This window comes from Emydura macquarii, unplaced genomic scaffold (genome assembly GCF_026122565.2).
Source record: "Emydura macquarii macquarii isolate MOO-44397 ecotype Brisbane River unplaced genomic scaffold, CSIRO-AGI_Emac_v2 contig_2063, whole genome shotgun sequence".
Taxonomy (NCBI): Eukaryota; Metazoa; Chordata; order Testudines; family Chelidae; genus Emydura; species Emydura macquarii.
This window is the reverse complement of record NW_027132200.1, coordinates 769,500-794,417: the sequence shown is the minus strand read 5'-3', so window position 1 is coordinate 794,417 and position 24,918 is coordinate 769,500. Positions and strand designations below refer to the sequence as shown.

The 24,918-nt window shown below is 43.8% G+C and overlaps 1 long non-coding RNA gene across 1 annotated transcript; it reads right to left on the bottom strand.

Moving 5' to 3' along the window:
- Positions 1-407: 407 nt before the first annotated feature.
- LOC137159966 (uncharacterized) lies at positions 408-24,435 on the bottom strand. Its single transcript, XR_010921766.1, has 3 exons — positions 24,217-24,435; positions 22,540-22,599; positions 408-533 (listed from the first exon to the last, which is right to left on the bottom strand). It is a non-coding gene; the product is annotated as an uncharacterized lncRNA (long non-coding RNA).
- Positions 24,436-24,918: the final 483 nt, after the last annotated feature.

Genomic DNA, 24,918 nt, shown 5'->3' with positions numbered 1-24,918 from the left:
GTTCTTATAAGATATATATATATATAGTATATATCTATATATATCTATATAGTTCTATATAGTTCTTAAGCAAATGGTATAATTTCTATTTCATGTTTTCTGTACAAATTGCCTATCACTAAGTTCTGTGGGCTTTTTAAAAAATACTTTCTTGAAAGTGGAACTGACAGCCCTTTATATATACACACTTTTTCTCCCTCTACAAAACTGCTTATTCAACACTCAGAGAAACTTGAGAAGTGGAAGATGATCATGTCATCATTTTTTTACATTTTCTTCTTGATATGGAGTAACAGCTGTACAATCTCTGTACTATTTTGCATTGCTTGTCTGTTTACTTTTTTCCTGTGATATTGGTTTCAGCAGATTTCTGAATCAATTTGGGAATGATGCTATGTTCTGAACAATGGTATTCACTAACTTTATTTTAACACATTTGTTACTCAGTGTTTTTCTTTGATGCCTTGTAATATTTTTCCTCTGAAACTTTCTTTCATGTGGACTCAGCATGGTACCAAGTGAATGTTGATATCCTCCAAAAAAGCATAAGAAATCTATATTAGTGATGTACTGCAATATACAAAATCAAATATTCAGCTCCACTAACCACAACATTTACATTTATCATAGAATCATAGAATATGAGAGTTGGAAGGGACCTCAGGAAGTCATCTAATCCAACCCCCTGCTCAAAGCAGGACTAACCTCAGCTATATCATCCCAGTCAAGCCTCAGCTTAAAAACCTCTAAGAATGGAGATTCCACCACCTCCCTAGGTAACCCATTCCAGTGCTTCACCACCCTCCTAGTGAAAAACGTTTTCCTAATGTCCAACCTAGACCTCCCTCCCTGCAACTTGAGACCGTTGCTCCTTGTTCTGTCATCTGCCACCACCGAGAACAGCCTAGCCCCATCCTCCCTGGAACCCCCTTTCAGGTAGTTAAAGGCCGCTATCAAACCCCCCTCATTCTTCTCTTTTGCAGACTAAACAAGCCCAGTTCCCTCAGCCTCTCCTCATAAGTCCTTTGCTCCAGCCCCCTAATCATTTTTGTTGCCCTCCGCTGGACTCTCTCCAACTTGTCCACATCCTTTTTGTAGTGGGGGGCCCAAAACTGGACACAATATTCTAAATGCGGCCTCACCAATGCCGAATAGAGGGGAATAATCACTTCCTGTGACCTGCTGGCAATGTCCCTCCTAATGCAGCCCAATATGCTATTAGCCTTCTTGACAACCAGGGCACACTGCTGACTCTCATCCAGCTTTTTATCCACTGTTACCCCCTGGTCCTTTTCTGCAGAGCTGCTGCCCAGCTCGTCGGTCCCCAGTCTATAGCTGTGCATGGGATTCTTCCTTCCTAAGTGGAGGACTCTGCACTTTTCTTTGTTGAACCTCATTAGATTTCTTTTGGCCCAATCCTCCAGTTTGTTTAGGTCACTCTGTATCCTATCCCTACCTTGCAGGGTATCTACCACTCCCCCAGCTTAGTGTCGTCCGCAAACTTGCTGAGGGTGCAATCTACCCCATCCTCCAGATCATTAATAAAGATGTTGAACAAAACCAGCCCCAGGACCGACACCTGGGGCACTCTGCTTGTGACTGGTTGCCAGCTAGACATGAAGCCATTGATCACTACTCGTTGAGCCCTATGCTCTAGCCAGTTCTCTATCCATTTTATAGTCCATTCATCCAACCCATACTTCTTTAACTTGCTGATAAGAATACTGTGAGAGACAGTATCAAAAGCTTTGCTAAAGTCAAGATATATCACATCCACCGCCTTCCCTACATCCACAGAGCCAGTCACCTCATCATAGAAGCAATCAGGTTGGTCAGGCATGACTTTCCCTTGGTGAATCCGTGTTGACTGTTCCTGATCACCTTCCTCTCTTCCAAGTGCCTTAAAATGGATTCCTTAAGGACCTGCTCCATGATTTTTCCAGGGATTGAGGTGAGGCTGACCAGTCTGTAGTTCCCTGGATCCTCTTTCCTCCCTTTTTTAAGATGGGCACTATATTTGCTTTTTTCCAGTCCTCAGGGACCTCCCCCTGCTGCCACGAGCTTTCAAAGATAATAGCCAATAGCTCTGAAATCACCTCAGCCAACTCCCTCAGCACCCTCAGGTGCATTGCATCCGGCCCCATGAACTTGTGTATGTCTAAGCCTTCTAAATAGTCTTGGACCCGTTCCTTCAGCACTGCGGGATGTTCGCCTCCTTCCCATTCTTTGCCACCCAGTACAGAAGTCTGGGAGCTGATCTTGTCTGTGAATCATATCATAACATCCAAAAACAAGAAGAATCTTTAAACTCCCTTAAAGAACTGACAACAATATTTAAAAAAAACAACTATTATGTGAAGAGAGTTATATTCTTGACTAATAAATCTAACCAAGACATCGCTGTACACCTTCCAAAGCATATCAAACTCAATATTTATAATTCATTTCTTAGCTGAAGTGATCAGTCCACAGTCACAATACATCAAGGGTATGTGTAAGTTCAATACACAGTGTATAGGTTGATAGTACCTGCAAAATAACCTGTCTTGGTTCACATCAACTGATTAAATGCAATACCGAAGTATAAATGTAGCCTTAAAATCAGCATACCATACAAAGTGGTATACCTATAAATCATTTTGAGTCTCAGATAAAAAGTCTTGACCCTTTCCTTGAGCCTGGTCTCTGAGTCCTATTGCTTACTTCTTCCTCTATTATTCAAGTTTATTATGGTAGTGCCTAAAGGCCAACTGAAAAGAGACCCCTACTGTGCAAGGCACTTTATAAACAGAGTAAGTACCCCTGCCTTAAAGAGCTTACACAATCTAAATAGACATAGGTTAGTAGAAAGAAGAATAGCCTACAAGAAGAGAGATCAGTGTGATGTCTGCATAGGACATGCTCCATGATAGTTTTCCCATTGTTTTGTTATTTTAAATTATTTCAGTGTGGCTATGTTGGATGGAAAGACCAAGGAAGGGAGAGGGTGGGAGCAAATAGCTAATCAACACAGGTGACGGAACATTCAGAGTGGAAAAAATGCAGAATATATTCTGATGGAATAATCAGTCCCTGCTTGAACTTCTTTCTGCAGCTGCTATGCCATCTTCAGACTCTGGCTGGTTTCTCTTCGCAGTTTCTTTCCCAAAAGCCAAATGTTTGAGGGGTGGGAGATGTCTCATGGGTCCCAGAGGGGATTTTTTTTGTACAATTCACAGTTCTGGGTCCAGGTAGTGCTGTGGGGGATGGATGGCCCTGGTTGGGCCCCATTTTTCCTACCTTCCCCACTCCAATACAGCAGTACCTCCTTGAAATTCTTCTGCATCTGCTCTGTCTAGGAGCTGGGGCTCATAGGACCAGGTACCTGAACTTCTACAATCCTGCAGAGCCAACAGGATAACTGTGGGCTTAGCAATGTTTGTCCTGTTGCATCTTAAACTAAAGTCACCCTGAAGTCTGAAAATATAATAAAAATATTGTAAATATATAATAATGATCTGCACTTTAAATAGCTCTTGCAGCATCTTAAAGACAGAGAATAAATATCTCTCTCCAATAAATTACATACAGCAGTTGTCTTCAAAATTCCAGTTTTTACATAGTATACATATCTGTAGATAGTGAATACTGTGCTTACTGTGTTCACGTTACTGAGAATGACTGCAGTGGGATTCTACATGTGCACAAGGGTTTGCCCGCATGGAACAAGTTTTGCATTGGAGGCAACAGGCAAGCTTTTAAGTATGACCACTGTTTACATTTGCAATTTGAGACAGAGGTTGATCCCTACCATACAATGAAATCCAGGTATCCAAGATGTAATCAATTAGATAAGTAAATACAAATGCTATATTTTAAAATAGGTCCCTTCATTTTAGTTCCAGACAGAACCTCTGTTGCCTCCAGACAGCTGTCTGCAAGAAACTTAGCCTATAAAATCATTTATATCCTTTATTATAACTTTAATTGTTTTACATTTGTTTTATGCTGCAGTTACGTTGCTGACAGTGTCATAGCCAGAAGCCAACTAAGAAAGCTAAAATGAAGTATGTTTGTTTTAGATGAAATGAGTTATGATGAAAAACAATCCTTCATGTTGAAATGACCCTTCATCCTTTGTGTATATTTCTAGTGTGGTTAAGTAGTTCCAGAGGACCTAAAGAACAAACAGGCTGAATACCTCCCTCTGTGCAGAATCTCCCGAATCTTCACAGCCCTACACAGAGAATCAGACATAGCAGCTTCTTTAAGGTGACTGTAGCAGCAAACAGCCCATGACTCTTGTTATTAAAGAGCCAAACACTGCTTACAAAGTAGCAAATTATTAATTTGTATTGTCTCAAAATAACTGATATACCCTGCAACTGCCTTGTCACCTGAGCTTTCACAACAAATTTTCTGAGTTACACTGGTATGAGTCCCAGAACTCAGGGGAAAGAGACAGAGAATATTCTAAGCTGTCAGCCAATATCATCTACAGAAAAGCAGGAAGATGATATACCCTAGAGATTTTTAAGTCAGATGAACAAATCTCTATAGGCTTACTTGGAAAAGCTCATATACTCAATGACATTTGTCTAGTAGACTTGGGATAAAAAAGCAAGCCTGAAAACTGCCAAAATTTATGAAAGTATATTTGAAGGTTTGATTCTTTGAAAGTTTGGTTCTTTTAATCAGAAAACAGAGTTACTCAATGAGAAAGTGTGTGAACTAAGACAAACAAAATATAGCATCTACATGCTATTATTGCAGTCCCATATGTTGCTTTGTCTTGCATGATGTAATGGGATTGCACTTACTGCTCTTGCGCCTCCTGCTGGTTGGTCTGGGGAATCAGATCTGCAGATTCTAGCACCCCCATAGGGTTGTATCTCACCTGCTGTTATGTCTCCACTTTAGGACCCATGTCTCTCCAAAGCCCACGGTGTCTACCTCATGACAAAGCCCTCTGGCCATGCCACAGTCTGTGCCCTCCCCACTTCTGGAGGATTCTGCAGTCCGGATCTAGCCACTTCCTTCAGTGGCAGCTAGTTCACTGTCCGGCCTTACTTCAGGATTCTCAATTGCTCCTTTTCCAGAGCTAGCCACTGCTCTGTCCAAGGTGCTGACCTTCCTTGGCCTGCAGGGCAGCTAGCCTTCCTTCTCCAAGCTCCTGGGAGTGACTGCTTTCTCTGCTCTGTTGGCTGCCTATTTAGGGATTTCTTGGCCCTGATTGGCTGCTCTTAGTGCAACTTCTCTAGGGCTTTAACCCCTTCCAGGGTAGTGTGGGGCAGCTGCCCCACCACACACTCTCCCCCTCAAGCCTGCCACCTGTGAGGGTACAGATGCCTCAGGCTGCTTTGTGCTACTCTGAGATGACCCCTTAGGGTTTCTCGCTGTTTCTGTTTCCCTTAGCTAGACACACATCTCCTTCTCCTTCACAACCTCCCTAAACTTCCTCAGGTGTGCCAAATCCCCTTCTGCCCTTACACGGGCTTGCTCTACCACTGCCAATTTGACTTGCAGATCCTATTACACACCTAGCACCCCTTTGTTCAGGGTCTGGACCCCCAAAGTAGCCTTCTCAGTAGCTACTAACCTCCCCTGTAACTCTTACCAGGCCCCCTGGTAAATCCTCTTCTCTAGTGTCTGAGTCACTATCACAGCCCACGATGCTTCAGTGTGCGTCCTCTTGTCTACCCTCTCTATTCCAGTTCCATTTTCCATCACTTCCTTAACATCCCCTTTTGGGTATGGGAGATGTCTCCTTGCCATGTCCACGGTCATCACGGGCACCTCCTTCTGGACCATCACTGACCTAGCCTAGTTTTCAGGCCTCTCTTTCTTACCATGCCTCTTCCTAAGGGGGCAATACAACTTTATATGGCCCTCTGCATGGCACTTGAAGCACCTCTTTGGCTTCCCCTTGGCCATGGGCCTGTCTGTCTCCTGCTCAGCTCCTTCCCCGGGGCTAGCCTTAATCTTCCAGATCAGGTATGGGCAGTCTCTTTTCAGATGCCCCTCTTGTCCACAGGCCCAACATGCCCGTCCCCTCCCTGTTCTTCTCACAGGTGGGACTTCCCTGAGCTCACTGTCCTTTTCTTTCCCTGGGTGGGGCTTTTGTTCCCCCATCCCAGTAGGGCCACTCCCTTCTCCAGGGTCCCTGTCATCCACAGATGTAACAGGGTTTCATTTCATCCACCAGTTGCCTGACCCTGGTCTCTTGCTTCTATCCTCGCTCCCCACAGCCTCGTGCACTAGCTTGAACTAGCTTGAAGCTGCTGCTTCACCAGCTAGGCCACATATGCCTGCAGGTACTCCTGTGGTTCCCACTGTTTTTGTTGGGCCTTAAGAACCTACAGGCCCTGAAGTCACCCTTCCTGCTTGTCAACCTCTTTTGGCAAGGATTGCATCTTGGGAGTCCAGTCCAGGAAGGTGCTTAAGCTCTCTGAAAAACAGGCTTCTGCTATTTCTGGCTCCAAAGTGTCTCCACCTCCCTGAATCACTTTAGATGAGGGATTATATTTTCATCTTCTGCTCATCCCCTCGTATCAGGGACAACTGTGTGCACCATCTCTCCAACTCCTCTGCCGGGCAATTGTCTCCCCAGTGTTCTCCCCTTATATCAGGGGTGACTGTCTGCCCAAATTCTCCACCACTTGTGATGGGGTTGCACTCACCATTCTTTCGTCTCCTGCTGGTTAGTCTGGGGAATCAGCTCTGCACGTCCCAGCATCCCTATATGGTTGTGTCTCACCCGCCATTACAGTTCCACCTTAGAACCCACATCTCTCCAAAGTCTGTGGTGTCCACTTCATGACACAGCCTTCCAGCTGTGCCACAATCTGTGCTTCCCCTCTTCTGAGGGATTCTGTAGTCCCGGTCTAGCCACTTCCTTCAGTAAGAACTGCAGTCCACTGTCCAGCCCTTACCTCAGGCCTCTCAGCTACTCCTTCACCAGAGCTAGCCATTGCTGTGTCCAAGATGCTGATCTTCCTCAGCCTGCAGGGCAGCCAGCCTTTCCTCTCCAAGCTCCTGAGAGTCACCGCCTTCTCTGCTCTGTTGGCTGCCTTTATTGTGTCTCCTCAGCCCTGATTGGCTGCTCCTAGCACACCATCCCTAGAGATTTATTAGTCCTTTCCAGGCTATTGTCCACCACACAGTGGTATCTGTTTTGTTCTATTCAAATTCTTATACTGTGCCCTCACCTCAGTATTTGAGCACCTTCCAGAAGCACATTAAACAATATTACTGGTATCTGTTACATGTGGTTCTCTCATCTTCTATATATCTGTTCCCCAGAGGGAAATTATGTGAGTATTTAAAAAAAAAGTCTACGTTTTTTATTACTGAAGGCTAGGTCAAAGAACTGAGGTGGCTTTTAAAAACTTAATCTAGATCTTTTATTGCCAAGGCTGGCTGAAGGAACATAGGAATATAGATTATTAATAGAAGTTTTAGAGTCATGTACAAGAAGGGGAAACGGTTTGGCTATCATGCTAGCCAGTCATACCAACAAGCCTGTCTCACCTATGATTTATCATCACTCCAGTTCTTATACTTGCCCATTTTGGATAAGAAAGATCTTTGAAAACTAACTGATTCCTGTATTCAGCTGAAACTAGAGGGGTCTGAAGAGTGATGGATGAGTACTCTAGTGGTATATTTTGTCAGACACAATCAGTTTTTGTTGAAAGGGGAGGGGACAATGAAATAACTATGAGATCAAAGAGCTGAAAACTTCCTTTCATGAAAGGAAAAAAAATCTACCTCCCCTGGCTGGATCATAGATCTGAATATTATTCTTATTAATCTAGCATTATAAATCAACATTACAATTTACAAAACAAATAAGACAAGTTCCTTGTCTTGAAAAAATTTCAGACTAAAAACAAACAACTAAAATTTTCAAAAAGTACTTCAGTGACTCAGGAGCCTAAGTCCCATTTTCAAAATGTCAAACCCTTATACTCCTAAAAGCCTGTTTACATGGTACATTAGCCTGCACCAGAGGGGCATGACATGGTTCTCAGAGTACACAGGACTTAGAGTCACCTTGTTACTTACTCCCTGGCTATGGCTATGGCTGCTGGATGTTTGCTCCCTGACACCACCAGCCTTTCTGCCACTCAAGCACTCTCCTCTGGGCTTTGCTAGCCCTTTCTTCACCTTGCAGGTTAACAATAGGTGCATCCGAATCCTTGAGACCCTTTGAATTGTTTCCCTGTGATACCTGTCACTTGCTACTCTCAAAAAATTCTAGATCCTCTGCCCTAAAGGAGCAGTGTTCCCCAGTTTACTGGTTTTACCTTAAATCAACACTCGAAACACAGCACCACAACCTCTACACACACAACCCCACAGCACTTGTGAGCACCTATAATAAAACAAAACTAGGTTTATTGAAGAAACAATGATGGGAAAAATGGTTTAAAAATCATAATATGCATATCTGAGTCTACACTTATTAATAGTTAAGTTTCCTAACTAATAAAGTAGGTGGTTTTCCCCTCAAAGTTCAATCTCTAGCAGTGCTGGTTGACTCCACAGGAACCAGGATCCAATTTTTCCATTAGAATATCCCCACTCCCCAAGATGTCTCCCCAGTAAAAGAATACAGAGTGCATCACCCCATGCCATGTTATACTACAACAGTCTTTTGTTTCCATTCACAGACTGCATGAACTCCTGTCATCTTGTAATGTTCCTTTTTAAAAAAAAAAAACAAAAAAAACCCAAACAAACTTCCAAGTGGTTTTGATTGTTTTAGTTGTGTCTGCTGGTTTTCCATTGATAGTTTTGGGATGGAACAGGCTAGATCATTGAGCCTTGCATTATATTATCAGATAACCAGGGAGGGTCACAACTCCCTTCTGCTTGAATAAGCTATCACTAAGACATATCCCCTGATGACTAACTGTGACAGGATGCTGGATAAAGACTGCTGAGTCAGCCCCCTGTCACACCAACTCCCATTTAGGGAGGTAAATTGGAGCTGGCTGGAGAAAATCAGCACCTAATTGGACAATTCGAGGCAGCTGCCAGCCCAATTAGCCTAGGGCTGTATAAAGGGCTGAAAAGAAGGCACCCGAAGAGGGGTGGAAGGAGCTGGAGAGTAGAAGCAGAGCAAAGCAGAGCAGAGCAGAGCAGAGAGGCTCTTTCCTCCTGGGTTTAACTGCTAAGAAGACAAGCTGTGGTGGTGGGAGCACAACTTGTAAACAAACAAACCTGCACCAGTGGTAATGGAATCAAAGGTCTGAGTGACTTTATGACCAGAGAAGAAGTGGAAGCAGGGCAGGGCCACAGAGTGCTCTGCTTCACTAACTTTTACCACAAGTCCATAAAGTATGCTTTCAAGAAAAATATATTATTCTATAAACATTACCCATATATACATCTCATAATGAATACAAATCTTGACCAGTTACAAGCTTTCTGTAGATAATCTACATGTTATTCTATATTCTACATGCAAGATATGTTTGAAGTAGTGAGTTTGTCAGGTCTGAGGTGAGAATTGTTTGCAAAGGATCCCCTATTCTTTGCAAACTCCTTTATACATGGTATAAATTCTAATGCATGCTAGCATGTCAGGAATTAACTGGTCCACATGGACCCTGATAGCACACACTAAAAGTTCCCTAATGTGCATTAATGTGGTGTTGTTTCAAACGGTACTAAATAAGATTTAGGCCATTCCTTTAGATTCTCCTTTACTTTTATTTCCCCAAGGATAGGTCCTTTCATTAACTTTTTTCTGTCACACTGTGATGGCTGGAAGGGGTCTGTCCCTTCATCCTTTAATTTCCTCTGTGGCAATTCTGAACAATGCATATTATCAGACAAGGGCAGGCATATCAATGGAATAAAAAACCTTGCAACCTCCTATCCTAGCTCACAAAACAAACTGGAAGATGACCCAGTTAATCTTTGTGCTACAACCTCTTTATATTGATACATTAAGCTATAGCAGATCTAGTTACTTGTGAAGTCCCCCAGTGCAGTCTCCATGTAGCATTGAACTGAAGTAAGAACTCTAGGCCAACACTTACAGCCTCAGATTAGGGCACACCAAAGGGAAAAGGACACTATTTTCACTGTTACCAGTGGCTCATTGGAGTTAAAGACAACCAGGTGGAAGTTAGAGCAGCCCCAAGGTTGTTGTTACATGAACTGCAATTGAAGTGCCCTCCAAGGTGTTCTGAAATAAGTGAGACACACAGGTGGCATAAAGCCACCTTTCCCCAAGCAGACCTCAAGTCCACACAAAAATTGGACCCTGAGTATTTAATCACTTATAGACTACAAGAGTGGATGTGAGACTCCTGTTTATTTCACTAATTAGCTACACAGAGCTGCTGATTTGCAAAGCTTATTTTTACCCGAATGTATCTCCTTTTGCCATTTAAAAAGGATGCTTCACCTAAGTAACTCTTATCCAAGCATTATTTGAGAGTGATTATTAAACTGTTTTTACAAAAAAATATGCAAAAAACCAAAAGCAAATAAAAACCCGAACCTCTTCATCAAGAAAATCTCCTGCAATTTTCTGGACGTTGGGCACAGAATTATAGGACTTATGATCTGTTCTGATATAACATAGTGCGATATCCTGCATTCAACAATTGCTTAATTAGATGCTTTAGAGGAAGACATATTGGACTTGAACAGTTGTTCAGTATTATACTATGGAGGTGAGTAAAGATGACTTAGTTTAACAGTCTTACATCAGCCTTGTAATTTTTACTCTAGCTTGTGTAAACACAGATGCTAGTCTTATAAATGTGTCTGCTAATTCTTTAAAAGTCATTCTAAGCTATAATATTTGCATCAGTCCTGTTTCTGCAATATCTTTCCCGCACCCCTCACCTATCTCTGGTTATTAGTATTTATCTACTTCTTGGAATATTTGAATTCCTTTTCTTCTCTGTTCTTGTGTTAGCTGTATGTGATCTTCATTACTTTCATTTAATTTTTATAAGAACAATTCTTCTTGCTGATATTTTATTGCCCAAGTTTGGTAACAACTGTTGAGCTTTTCCCATCTTAATATGTTCTACCACAAAGGCAAAAGGGTAAATGGAAATTAAATTGTATTTCTTTAAAAAGTTCACTTTACTGTAAAACATTTAGGCAGGGTGAGCAGCAGTTAATGGCTCAGGCCCTCAGTCAGGGCGAGCGAGCACGGAGTCAGCCAGGAGAGAGATTCTCCTGAGGGTGGCTAGGGAAAAGGGGAAGGGGAGGGGGACGCAGGCCCACCCATCTCCACTGAGTCCCAGCCCAGGGCCCTCGTAATGGCAGAAGCGGCTGCCACTGTGTCGGCGGGGCTCCCGCCGCAACACACCGACTATACTGTGGCTTCAGCCACAGGCCGTGGCTGTCCCTGGGCTACTTCCTCCCCACTGACCCTAGTACCTGCCTCCTCCGGGCTGCCAAGGTAGTCCGCCGGGCGTAGCGCCGTCAGTCCTTCCGCATCGACTGGGGGTAAGGCGGGGAGTCCTGCCCCGACTCAGGGAGGGGCTCAACGGCCGGCAGTTCCTCCAGATACGGCCCGGCCTCCGGAGGTGCCCGCCACTTGGGCTGCTCCGGGGTCTCGGCCCAGTCCGGTGGTTCCGGAGCACGGGCCCGAGCTCAGGGTCGGGGCAGCTCGGCCCAGTCATCCTGGCCAGGTTGCCTGGTCCAACTTCGCAAAGGCCCTGTCCAGTCCCCAGGCCCAGGTAGGGCCGGGGTTCGTCGGCGGCTCGGCTCTGGCCTAGGCCTCTGCGGGCCGGGCCGCACGTCTGTCTCTGGCAGCAGTCTGGCCTCTACTGAGCTCAGGGGCCTGGCTTTTATACTTCCCCTTCCTGTCGGGGCTCCGCCCTGCTGCCGCCGATTGGACTGGCGGGGCAGTCCTATCATGGCCGGGTCCCTTGTTGCCGGGCAGACTCCATGGCGGGATGTGAGGTGGTCCAATCAGGGCGCTCGCGCCCTTCCTCGGGCGAGGGAGCAAGTGAAGTATAAATATTTCAGTGCATTATGGGTCTGCTCAAGAGATTACTGACCATAGGTGAGTGTCGATATTGAGATCAAGTCTTCCAATGTCCCTGGATAGGTTGTCCGTTCTCAGACTTTTCTCCAGTACAGGAATGCACCGCTTTAAAGTAGAGATGACCCATATCTGCTGACAGTGGGGGCAAGAAGGGGAAGAAAGGGCAGAGAGAGGGCAACAGCTCCAGCAGATGTTACTGAGCATGATCACACAGATACAAGACAAGCAGATAAATTGGGTAGGGGGTGACACCACGTGCCCTCCCCCCACGCTCTGCTTTCAAGTGACAGGCCTGTGCATCCACTTTTATTTGGTGTGGGATCACAGAATCCAGCCATTCTCCAGCTATTCCTTCCTAATTGCCAACTGTGGGACTGCTAAGGAACAATGGGCTTGGCGCTTGCAAAAATTTTCCTCCAGAAGCCTGTAGAATACTGTAGTTTGCAGTGACACACTAGCAGCATCTCCAAAACAAAGTATGATTTATTCTGCCCAAAAGTGCTCAAAACTCAGAGAAATGGATTTAAAAAACAGAGACATTTGCTTGGCATTATCCTCCAGCTTCTTGGCAGACATGATTTAGCTTCGGTGTCCCCCTTTCTCTTAGGGATCAAGTTACTGCCTGCCTGCTGCAGACCCTGACTCTCAGGCAGTGTCTTTGTCAGCCTGGAGCCACTGACAGCTTCCCTCCCCCTCTTCCTATAGGGGAGATTTTACCCTTGGCAAACAACTCTGTCACCTCTTCTGAGTGAGAAAACCTGCCTATTGTATTTGCCTTACCGAGGCCACCGTTTTCCCTTTCCTACCTGCTCTACCCAACAGATGCAAATATTTCCCAGTTCTTCACAAAGCCAATCAAAAAATGTCACTGTTGCAGTGAGAAATGTGTCTGTTACTGAAAATATAAAATATTTATGAAGGCTAAGTAAGAAGTTGCCAGAAAATGCACACATTTTTGAGTGTACCTGTTTCTAGCACCAGAAAATAATGAGTTTATAAGGCCTATTTGTGACAATCAGGGGGAAACAGGAGGTCCCAAATAACTTGTTGTAGACAATGTTATTTGTGTATAAAATATATTAAGTAAGGTTTTATTATGAAAGTTTGTAATGTTCTGAACTTGGTTATTGAGATATGTATACAGCTTGATTATTAATCTATGCATTTAGGTATAAAGAATAGTACGCTCATGACCTGTATTACAATTTTAAGTACACTTCACAGCAGAGGCGCCTCCCAAGCCCATTTTTTGTAAAAAACCATCACCAACAACAACTTCTTCAAGTACCATCCATTGTCGAGCCAGGAAGAGACAATGGTGGACAGCTACAGACTGGGGACCGACAAGCTAGGCAGCAGTTCTTTAGAAAAGGACCTGGGAATTACAGTGGATAAGAAGCTGATTATAAGTCAGCAGTATGCCCTGGTTGCCAAGGCGGCTAATAGCATATTGGGCTGCATTAGTAGGAGCATTGCCAGCAGATCGAGGGAAGTGATTATTCCCCTCTATTCGGCATTGGTGAGGCTGCATTTGGAGTATTGTGTCCAGTTTTGGGATCCCCACTACAAAAAGGATGTGGACAAGTTGGAGAGAGTCCAGTGGAGGGCAACAAAAATGATTAGGGGGCTGGAGCACAAAACTTAGGAGGAGAGGCTGAGGGAACTAGGCTTGTTTAGTCTGCAAAAAAGAAGAATGAGCAGGGATTTGATAGCAGCCTTTAACTACCTGAAAGAGGGTTCCAGGGAGGATGGAGCTAGGCTGTTCTCAATGGTGGTAGATGACAGAACAAGGAGCAATGGTCTCAAGTTGCAGGGTGGGGGAGGTCTAGGTTGGATATTAGGAAAAAGTTTTTCACTTGGAGGGTAGTGAAACACTGGAATGGGTTGCCTAGGAAGGTGGTGGAATCTTCATCTTTAGAGGTTTTTAAACTGCGGCTTGACAAAGCCCTGGCTGGGATGATATATCTGAGGTTAGTCCTGCTTTGAGCAGGGGTTGGACTAGATGACCTCCTGAAGTCCCTTCCAACTCTATGATTCTATGACCATTAAAGTTAATTGATATACATTGAAGCTGAAAAGAAAATCTCAGTCTTGGAAAATAATGGCCTGGTCTACACTAGGGACTTTTGTCAACCAAAGTCAGCTTTTTATGCCAAAACAGTGGTGGTATACACATTAAAATCAACCTCCACTGACCCAATTCCCCTGATTTTGTGACAAAATAAAACCACCTTGACAAGAGGTGTAGAGCATTTTGTGACAAACTTAGCGTCAAAGCATCAGTGTAGACACCATTGTTGCGTGTTTTGTGTCCTGCCTAACTGCCTACGTTGCTATAGCAACAGAGCTCAGCTTGTTGCCATAGAAATAGAGTTAGAATAATAGGGGATCGCTCAGCCGGTCCTGGCGGGTTTTAGTTGTAGTTCAATAAAGACATTGAATTTACATCTCTCTGTGATCCTGTGCTGTTTTCCTTAAGTGGTTTGCCAAGATTCCAGAGCTATCTTGACGACATCCTTGTTACTGGCAAGAATGAGGAGGATAACCTTAAGAATTTGGAGGCTGCCCTACAAAGACTGGAAGAGTATGGCCTACGAGTCTGCAAAGACAAATGTGAATTCTTTCCAACCCGTGATGAATATTTGGGACATATCATAGATGCTACTGTCCTTCGTAAGTCTCCTGCAAAAGTCAAGGCTATTGTGGAAGCTCCACCTCCTCAGAACGTAAGCCAACTTTGCTCTTTTTTAGAACTATTGATCTATTATGGAAAGTTTATTTCACAGTTAGCAACACTACTAAAGCCATTATATGTACGCCTTTGCCAAAACAAGGTCTGGAAGTGGACTGAAGTCTGTGATGTTGCATTTAACAAGGCTAAACACACATTGCTAAATTCAGAGGTTCTGACGCATATTGATCTGTCCTTACCTCTACAGTTAAGCCTGCAATGCCTTCCTTTATGGCGTGGGAGTGGTCGTGTCGCACATTATGCCTTCTGGAGATGAGACCCATTGCTTTTGCATCATGCAACTAACTATGCCCAAATCAAATGTGAAGCATTGGGAATTGTTTTCGGAATTTGGAAATTTCCCAGTACCTGTTTGGATGGAAGTTCACACTTCTCACTGACCATCAACCTCTAAAATCAATTTTTGGACCACACACAGGCTTTCCACCATTGGGTGCTAGTCATATGCAACAATGGGCATTGTTGCTTTCTTCACACACATATGAGATCAACTATTGGAGATCCATTCTGCACTGCAACGCAGATGGTCTCTGAAGACTGCCTTTACCAATTAAACATCAAGATATTGTTCATAAAGAAATCTTCTACTTTGAACAGGTACACAACACACACATCACTGCTACTCAAGTAAGGAGGGCAACTCACATTGACCCAGTACTGTCCCAAGTTATGGACCTAGTGATGCATGGAATGCCTCTATGGCACACTCAGTTCTCACCCAACCTTCGTCCCTACATGTCCAGGAGGATGGAGTTATCAATCCATTCTGGTTGCTTGTTGTGGGTAATGCGTTTCATTATTCCACCACTACTGAGATCGTAGATGTTGGAGGAGCTACATTCAGGTCACTGTGGAATAGTGTGCATGAAAGAAATTGCATGAAGCTACTTTTGGTGGTCTGGCCTGGACAGTGCCATTGAAGAGAAGGCAAAAGCTTGTATTTCATGTCAGAGTGTGAGGAACACACTTCAATTGGCGCCCCTACACCCATGGGACAGGCCTGCAAAACCCGTGGCAGTGTATTCATGTTGATTTTGCCAGCTCATTTGAAGAGAGCATATTCTTGGTTGTGGTCGATGCCCACTCTACGTGGCCAGAAGTCTCTGTAATGCTGTCCCCTACTGCTGAAAGTATTATCCAGAAACTGCATGAAATCTTTAGTCATTTCAGTTTGCTAGAACAACTTGTGAGCGACAATGGACCACAGTTAGTCTCTCAGGGGTTTGAAAATTTTATGAAAACAAATGGGATACATCACATCACTTCAGCACCGTATCATCCATCCACCAGTGGATTAGCAGAAAGGTTGTGCAGACAATGAAACAAGCTTTAAAATCTGCACAGGGACATTCATCCATTCAAAAGCATCTGAATACCTTCTTACTATCCTACAGAAATACACCTCATGCTACAAGCAAAACATCCCCAGCCTTTCTAATGATAGGACTAGAGCTGTACACTTGCTTTGATCTGCTGAAACCTTCCAAAGCATGACAAACTATGCAACATCAACAGCAAAACCAAGTCATCAGACATGCACACAGAGCAAAAGACCAAATCTCTAGTCCTGGACAGCGTGTCCTAACTTGAAACTATGCTTCTGCAGTTAAATGGGTCCTTGCTACAGTCATCACCCAGACAGGACCTGTTTCATACACTGTCCAGACTGCAAATTATCTCATCTGGTGGTGGCATGTAGATTAGTTGTTGCCAGGTCATACAAGTCCCAAGCCAAATCTCCAGTTGAACTGCCTGACCTCACCATCGCAAGTAAGATATTGAGTAAAGAGTTACCCATTCCTGACTCCCCCCCTCCATCCACCATTGCAGCAGATACAGAACCTCCCCTGTTTGAGCTATGAGCCCAATTGTTAGATCTGCACCAATAACTCCTTCCAGAGCAAGAACACCAGAAGTCCGCTGTAATCCTCCCAGAGAGAGAAGGCCTCCTCAACAGCTGGATCTTTAGCTAGGGCAAACGCACATTTACGGGGCAGAATAATCCCAGGGGGTTAGCCAGAAAATGAGGCAGTCTACCAGTGATTGTTCTGATAAATGGGTGTTTTCATTAAGCGAGGAGGAATATATTGTGTATTTTGTCTCCTGCCTAGTTGCCTAGGTTGCTGTAGCAACAGAGCCTAGCTTGTTTCCATAGCAACAGAGTTAAAATATTAGGGGATAGCTCAGCCAGTCCTGGCTGGTTTTAGTTGTAGTTCAATAAAGACTGTCTGAGTTTACTTCTCTCTGTGTTCCTGTGCTGGTTTCTCTTTGAATACAAGTAATTTCCAAGGATTTAAACATAACAACTGCGCTTGGTTCTGTCACAATAAATGGCGTCCAGGAAGTATCCCACAATATCCATCCTGACCGCTCTGGCCATTCAGTTTGAACTCCACTGCCCTCCACACATCCCCCTTTAAAGTCCTGGGAATTTTTGAAATTCCACTTCCTGCTAGTTCAGCATGGGGAGCTCACATCTTCCCAGATGACCATGGTGGCTCCATGCACCAAACACTCTCCTGCTTGGAGCACATCAGAACTTCTGGATCTGATTAGCATTTGGAGAGAGTAGGTTGTGCAGTCCCAGCTCCACTCCAACTGAAGGAATTATGATACCTACAGTCAACTTTCTCGTTTAGTGGTAGAGAAGGGCTATGAATGGGACATGCTGCAGTGCTGTGCAAAAAATTAAGGAGCTGCGGCAGGAGAACCAAAAGGCTAGGGAGTCAAACTGTTGATCTGGTGCAGAGCCAAAGACCTGCCTCTTCTATGAAGGGCTGAAAGCCATCCTCTACGGCGACCTCACCCCACTGCAAAGACACTTGTGGATACCTCCACTGGCACAGGAGCAACAGACACCAGACTCAATCCCGACGAAGAAGTTGTGGATGAGGAGATCGAGTTGGAGGATGATGCTGAGCAGGGGACTAGGTCATTTCATGACATGGAGAGTCAGGACGTCTTCTTGACCCCGGAGGGTTCAAGCCAGTCCTAGCCCTGCAGCACAGATGTTCAGAATGCAGGAAAGGGGACCTCAGGTAAGTGATTTTTTTGAGCTGATGCTGCTCGGGTACAGGAGGTACAATTGTCCTTTGCTTTTTTCATCATACAGATAGTTGAAGGAATAGAAATACACAAGAGTAGCTGTGTTTGCATGTTCTTCCCATTTCCCTGTTCAACTAAGCAACGCGGTGGAAAAGTGTGTTAATGCACACTGAAATTTCATGGGAATCCTCCAGAGAGATATCTAGGAAACATTCCTGGAGGTACTCGCCAATCCTCTGTTGGAGATTCTTCAGCAGAACTGCTTTGTTTCTTCCCCCATTGTAGGAAACTTTTCTGTGCCAATTGGCAGTAACTTGTGCAGGGACCAAAGTGGTACACAGGTGCAGGGACCAAAGTTGCACACAGGTGAGCAGCATAGGAACCCAGTTTGAAGCTGGTCGCATGGAGGAGATGCACCCTAGTGTCCCTGCAAACCCTCAGGAGTGAGATATTGGCTTCTATGGCCCTGCCTGTGGAAAATAGTGGCACAATTAGAAATTTTGTCCCTATCTCCTTGCATCAATTCCCCTGAACAATCACCTAGAACCTCTTCCCCAGCTTCAGTGACCCTCCCACCCCTCCCCAGGGCACAACTCACCATGACCTGGTTGTTCATCAAGCTGTGCGCTTGCCAGTGGACAGTGAGGAAAAGGTGTATTTTAGAGTAATGCATCAGTACTGTTCTTGCACTCAAAATAATGCTTCTATTCATTGCTTATTGTGCTTTTACAAATGTGCCCTTGAGGGGAAACCCCTCACATCTGCTGAGCGTGTGCGGGTGATAAGAAAACAATCATGGGAACACAAAAAGGAGATATTCCAAGAACTCCTCCAGTACTCTCAGGTGGAAAAAAAAGAAAAGAAAAGAAAAAAGGGCATGGAGACACACTGTCTTTGAAAATCAGAAAATTGATAGGTAGGAGAGAAGGGAAAACCAGAAGAGAGTGATAGCAGATCATGAGTGCAAGATAAAAGCAATGGACGAGGAAATGGAGCTGCTAAAGTCACTAATAATGCTTCAGCCTGAATTCATGCACACTCATCCTGCCTTGCAGCCAATACAGAACTGCTTTTCATGCCCTCCTCAAACTCCACTCAGACATCCCTACCAAACTCCCGATCCATCTTTGTACCTTGTTCACTCCACCCATTCAGACAACTTCTAGATTGATAGCTAGACTTACACCCAGCTATCATAGCTCACACTGCCCTCACTGCTTTCTCCCCTCCAGCCTAGCTTTTTGTGTATGTTGTGAATAATAGTTATTTAATAAAGACATACATTATGAAGAATAAAAAAATCTTTGTCTCCTGCACATGCTGGTTGCAGCTCACATCGATACACAGTGCAAGCTGGATAGCAATCAGAGCATGACACAGTGCTGTTTACAAAAAGACACGTTATTGTTGCTCATTGTCAAAATAGTTCCTCAAGGGCTCCCTGATTTGAATGGTCCTCCAGTTGTGCCCCTCTAATAGCCCTGACATCTAGTTGTTCATATTCAGCTGCAAAGCAATCTTCCTCTGCCCTCCAGCCAGGGGGAAACTTTTCACCCTTAGCTTCACAAATATTATGGAGCACACAGCAAATGACTGTAACCAAGGGAATATTTTCCTCATTTAAATCTAACCTGCCATAAAGGCATCGCCAATGAGCTTTTAATCTGCCAAACGCACATTCAACGGTCATTAGGCACCTGCTACTGGAGCAGTCCTTGATGCTATCTAGGTTGCCCATGTATGGCTTAATGAGCCAAGGCAGTAATGGGTAGGCTGGATCTCCAAGGATCACTATGGGCATTTGAATATCTCATACTGGAATCTTTTGGTCTGGAAAGAAAGTTCCTGCTTGCAGCTTTCTGTATAGGCCAGTGTTCCCGAAGATGCCTGTGGCATGCACCTTCCCTGACCAACCCATGTTAATGTCAGTGAAATGACCACAGTGATCCATAAGCACATGCAGTACCATAGAGACGTACCCCTTTCTTTTGATGTACTCCACCGCAAGATGATTTGAGTTATATGTCCCATCTATTGCCCTCACATTTACGGAATCTCATTGCAGCAAAGGTATCTACTATTTCATGCAAATTTCCAAGACTCTCGGTCCTTCGTAGCAGAGTGCGATTAATGGCCCTGCACACTTGTGATAACACAGCTTCTCATCTCCAAACTGATTAGTTATCGACCAGTAGTAGTCTGGAGCAGCCAGCTTCCACATGGCGATCACCACATGCTTCTCCACTGAGGGGGCAGTTCTCATTCTGGTGTCCTTGCACCACAAGGCAGGGGTGAGTTCCACACAGAGTTCCATTAAGGTAGCTTTGCACTTTCAAAAGTTCTGCAGCCACTGTTTATCATCCCAGACCCGCATAATGATGCGGTCCCACACTCAGTTTCACGTACCCAAAAGCAGCGGTGCACCATGTGCACATGCTCCATGGATGCAAGAAGTAAGGCAGCGTTGTTTCTTTCCATGACACACAGCAGGTTAAGAGCCTTGGATTCCTTTTCAGATTGGAAGCTCATGGTTTACTGCATGAGCAACCATGATTTGTTCAGAACACCGACAACAACAGTGGAGAGCAGTGCAGGATCCATCCTTTCAGATAAAGATGGTGAGCACTGAGAAAACTGAAGCCATTGAAAAATGCCACTAAATGCAGTCGGAAACCCATGGAATAACAGGATGGAAATCACTGCCTCATGTGATGTTGAACCCACACCTATGATGCACTGCAATCCTCTCCACCTTCCCACAACTCCTAGCCACACAAGGTGGCAAGTTGCACAGTGGGATAGTTGCCCATAGTGCACTGCTCAAACTGTCAATGGTAGAGCACCAATTGTGGATACGCTTTTGCAACACGAATGTTCTGTGGACAGGCACAAGCATTGTGATTACAGCACTTTTTTTTTTTTATCATCACTGTAAATTGCAATGCCAAAACTTGCTGATGTAGATGAGGCCTAAGACAGGGTGGAGTTTCTCCCATTCTGAGTTATGAGTCATCATGCAGCAGAAATAAAAAAGAAAACCTTTTTACAAAACAGGCTTTGGTCTGTTTTCTTTTTTAATTCAGAAACTGAGCGCTAGCATCTAAGTGGGATGCTTTCTGCAACACACTGAATGCCTTTTAGGAAAGAGGGCACGTTGGGAAGCTGTTCAGAAGCAATAGCTAGCTTGTATTAGAAAAGGGAATTTAACTAATACAGAAGTGTAAGGTCTGAGGTTGTCTGTCTATTTTCTGTGTAATTGTACATCTTTGTATTTCCATACACGTCATCTTTGAATTTGTGATTTTTTTCTGTTAAAACACACTGTTTATTTTACCATAAGCAGGTATCTGTTGTGGAACCTGTGTGGAATGTGTATCCCAAAGTGACCTGATAGTGAGATCAGAAGGGGTTCAGACCTTCAGGGGTGATGAAAAGTCTGAGTATCTGGTAGTTAAGAATTCAGGGAAGACAAATTTATGGCGATTTGGGAATGGAAGGGTTGTTAGTGTGACCCAGCAAAGAGTAACTAGGGTGATGGAATGCAAGGTGAGTCCTTTATGCTTTTAAACTTGTTTCTGTTGTCAGAGCTCTGACCCATAACACTATAGCATTAAGAAACCCAGGGTTACAGGGCAGATGGTGTGAGAACCCTTCACTGGTTTGAGTAATCTCCAAATGTCACACCATCTCTTTTTAACGCTTCCAACTGAGAGCTAAGGGCCTCATCTGAAGCCCATTGACCTCAGCAGAAAGGCTGCTAATGATTTCAATGGTCTTTAGATCAAGGCATAGGCTGGTAAAATGCACAGGTGAAATAACTGTGGTTTTAGTTGACTTTTGGTTTTAAAAAAGTCCTTTGTACCACTGTGTTTTGTATGTGTACACATTCCTTGCTAGTGAACTTATTTTAAAAATTAATAAAAAAGAGACTATTAATGATAAAGCTAAAAAAAATAATTTTTGCTCAGAACACCCAGAAGTTTAGAGGCATATCAAATCATCATGGTCTTGAAAGCAAACTAAAAATTTTGCAATATCATGGTTGTTCACCACATTTCCACTATGTCCTAGTTTCAGGAGGGCCAGAGATACCACACTATTGAACACCGCCATTGAAAGAGGGACAGAGATACTAGTTCCAGTTGAAACCAGAAAGTTCACTGGGCCCTGTAAGAGACTGACACACACACAAAGGGGAATGCCTGCAATCATACTCATAGCAGAAGTAGGGTGGGTAACAATTACACATAAAATGAGAGCTACTACTGCAGTTTACAGAAATTTTCCCCATTGTAAGTCTCTCTCGTGTAGCTAGAACTTTCCAAGACTTCTAAACAATATGACCACTGCATACGCATTGTATGTGAATGCATATACACAAAAAAAGTCAGATAAAAACCATTTGCTTGTCTAAAGGCCAGGAAAACGCAAATTCATGATAGTATAATTACTGGATGTTAAATTGATCATCATCATGGCAGATATTTCAAGGAAAATTGCATTTTTGAGAAGTTAGCCACAAGCAAAAAAAGTAATATTTCTTGCCATAAATAATCCATGACATTTATTTGAAAGGAAAATTATTAATTATAAATTGAATGTTTGAATCTACTGCTGGTGATGGTCATCTTGCTAAAATAGTAGCACTTGTGTGACAATGATGGCAGAACAGATCTCAGTATATAAACCAAATTTTCATAAGAAAAATAGTTTACTATTTAAATAAAATATTTACCTTTATTATGTACAGAATCATCCAAAGTAGTCCAAAATAAATCAAATCTGTCTGATGTTACTGGGAAAAGACAAGTTGTTGTTTTTAAAAGGACTGTACAAACAATTTCAACAGTTTGCAATTTATTCAGATTATCTTCACTATCATCTTTACCTGTCTAGTAAACAGGACTGCATAGTTTTTACATTACAGAATACTTCTTTAGAACAGATATCTGCTCTCAAATCACAATTTTACATGAGTTAAATGTATCTTCTCAGTAGAACACTCAATAAAACAATTTAAACAGACAACCAGGCAGTAGAGTACAAGTTACTCTAATGGTCTCCATTCTGAACTAAGAAAAGTTAGTCTTACACTTAAGAGGGGGAAGCATAATGTATTTGCTAGAAGGAGTTCCTAGTCATGTAAAAGTTGCAAGTCCCAGTATGAATTTCAATAGGTGCCATTCCAATATCTGAAGGAGTTATTTGTTGTGAATTGCACAGGTGCAGGGGTGTATAATCAGTAAATTATGAGATTAAACAAAACAGGGACAACAGTATGGTGGCACAATTCTTAATAGTCAAACTACCAGAATTAAAATGGAAGAAAACCAAACGTATGGAATTTTATCACAAGATCAGTACATATAGTGCATAAATAGGATGAAATTCAGTAAGGACAAATGCAAAGTACTACACTTCGGAAGAAATATTCAATTGCACATGTACAAAAAGGAAAATGACTGCCTAGGAAGGAGTACTGCAGAACACGATCTGGGTATTATAGTGGATCACAAACTAAATATGTCAACAATGTAGCACTGTTGCAAATAAAGCAAACATCCTTCTGCGATGTATTAGTGAGGAGTGTTTTAGTAAGACTGAGAAGTAATTCTTCTGCTCTACTCAGCATGATAAGGCCTCATCAGGAGGATCATTTCCAGTTCTGGGAACCACACTTCAGAAAAAAATGTGAACAAATTGGAAAAAGTCCAGAGGAGTGTGTCACAGGGTGCTTCACTCATGGCTGCGGTGCCTCCTACTGGCTGCATCTGAGAAGCTGCTCTGCTCACGTCAGTCTTCCCTTTCCCCACTGCAGCCCTCCTCCCAGTCACGGAGTTGCTTTGTGACTCCACCTTCCAGCCAGGTCACATTGTGATTCCCCTTCTGGAGAATTTAAATCACATTTAAAGTCCTTCTGCACTGGCAGCATCAGGCAAGCCTCACACCTGCTCTCCCTCACTATGTCACTCCAACAGTGAGTCAGGCAGTCTTTCTGTTCGCTGCCCCATGTAATACCACTCCGCAGTGGATGGTAAGGGAACGCACGCTCTCCCTCTCCACTGGGTTCTGTCCCAGGGACTCTTTAACAAGCAGTCAAGGCCTGACTACACAGACCCCTTGCTGTGTATCTGGACCCCTTCCTACCATGCCCTGTCTTAAGTCTTTCTATTCTCACAGCCTCTTCACAAGGTCCTAGTGGATCCGTTCCTCTCTCTAAGCCTCTTCCCCAAGCTTACTGCAAAGTTTCTGGGCACTTTCTACCTCTCAGGCAGTTCTGCTGCAGGAGAGTTTTCTCTACTCTCATAGCAAGGCAGTCCCTAACTCAGCAGAAGTCATCCTGCTCCCTCAAGAGAATCCTCGCAGGTTTCCTTAACATCTGTTTTGGGCTCCCTGGGGCAGGCCTGCCTACCTTCTTTGAGAGAGGCTTTGCCTTCCAGCAGACCAACTCCATACACTGGCTCCAGCCAGGCTTTCCTCACTGAGTGACAGCCAGCAATCAGTTCTCTTTCCTTGTCAGCCCCCACCTCAGCTGAGTCCAGTCCTTGTAATGCCTTTCTCCAGACTTGATGCCTATTGTGCTTGTAGCAAGGCAAAAAGCTGAATGAGCCCATGTGCCTGGTTAATCCCTTCTCTCTTGTCTCACTGCCATTTCCCCTCACACTGTTGCTAGACTCCTGGCTTTATAGAAGCCCTGCCTGTTCCCTCACAGGTGAGCATCCATCTAATTAGCACCCTCCACTCAGACTTCATCTCTCCCATTTGCAGCTTAATTGGCTGATTGGGGCCCCTTGGCCTAATTCAACTCTTTCAGGGCCACTGTGGAAAGTGCACCCCATCGCAGAGAGCAAGAAAAATTATTACAGTTCTTGAAAATATTACTCAGAAGGAAAGATTGAAAAAAAGGATTTGTTTAGTCTAGAGAAGACTGAAGGGAGACATATGAGTCTTCAAATACATATAAGGTTGTTATAAAGAGGAGAATGATAAATTGTTCTCCTTATCCACTGTAGTTGTTAAGTACTGGAGCAAATTGCTTGGTGATGTTGTGGTATCTTCATCATTGGAAATTGTTTTTTTTTGAGAACAGGTTAAACAAACACCTGTCAGGGAT